Raw genomic sequence first — 1,443 nt, forward strand, 5'->3', positions numbered from 1 at the left:
TCGAGAGGCAAAGAAAATAACCCCAGACCAGCTGGCACCCTCGCCCATTGGTAAAAGTGTGACAGATGGTAGAACTGGCCCTCTGGCTGGGTGTCCCCCTTGCCAGGCTTGGGGTAGGAGGAGTGTGAGGGGTAGGATGACCCAGCACTGTGGGATCAGCCTTTTGCTTGTTGGGGGTGGGAGGCCTGGCCGGCTACCTCAGCAGATCCCCTTCTCCAGACACCTGTCTACAGCCCCTCCAGGGGGCTTCCTCATGGCCCTGGACAGAGCCAGGACAGTCCCAGCCACTCACCAGCCTGCAGAGATGCCGGCAGCAGCAGGGGCAGCAGTAGGAATAGACCCATCGCCTTGCTTTCCTCCCAGGGATGAGAAGACAAGCAGAGCCCTCAAGGCCAGTGGGGAGGCCCTGTGGAGATGCCGCCTCAGGGAAGTCTAGGCACAGTAGAGGGAGGGCCAGGCTCCCTCAGAGGACAGAGGGCAGATGGTAGCCTTCCCCAAACCAACCCGTCCCAGAGTCACCAGCACTTCCTTTATCAGTCTGGCTTCTTTTTATCTGAATTGCAAAATGGCCTCCCTTGTGGTCAGTGAGGTCACCAGCCTCTATCTTCACACTGAAGGGCATGGTCCTGACCTGGGTTGGCTGGGGCCTCTCCTCTCCCACCTCAGCTCCCTGCCTCTGCCAATGCCCTCCTCATCTCCTTAGGAGTTAGTCTCCATTTTACTCTGTTTCTCATTCTCTTTCTCCTCTTCTCTGCTTCTCTGAGTGTCTCCCAGCCTCTGTTTCTTCTCTTTTCACAGGGAAAGGAGTGGTAGCAGGACAAGCTCAGGCTCTTTCAGGAGAAGAAAGGCAGCCATGAGTCTCTGCCCAGCTACAGCCCCTTAGAGAGAAGGAGGAGGGAGCCACTGTGGTCATTGCCCTCAGCCCCCAGCCTTAGCTCCAGGGGCATCCAGTTTGCTCCCTCCCCTACAGTCCCCGGGCAGAACCAAGGCCCACCAGGCCTTTTCTGTTCCCTTGTGCAGTGTAATTCCCTCCTCTCCCTGAGGTTAAGAGGTGAGGTGGGCTCACACTCCCACCTCCCCAGGGAATGGGCCTTCTGGAGGCCACGCCTCAACTCACAGGATGCAAGACTGGACCCACAGGGCCTTCTGTCCTCTCCAGTCTACACACAAGGAGACCGAGGCTCAGAAAGGCTATGCTCCAAGTCCATGACTCTCAAGTGGCAAGTTTAGGACACGAACTCTAGTCTTGTTGAGTCTACAGAGCCTTCTGCTGCTTCTGGATGCTTCTGCCTGGTTGCACCATGGAATCTGTGGGCCTCAGCTTCCAAGTGCAGAGCTCTAGGGGTGAGCCCCAGGAAGCCGTATTTCTACAATGCTCCCTAGGTGATTCCATCCACAGCTGTGAGATTTCTGGCTAATCCAGAGCCTTCCTGGGACAAAGCA

This window comes from Pteropus alecto, unplaced genomic scaffold (genome assembly GCF_000325575.1).
Source record: "Pteropus alecto unplaced genomic scaffold, ASM32557v1 scaffold68, whole genome shotgun sequence".
In the NCBI taxonomy this organism is placed as follows: domain Eukaryota; kingdom Metazoa; phylum Chordata; class Mammalia; order Chiroptera; family Pteropodidae; genus Pteropus; species Pteropus alecto.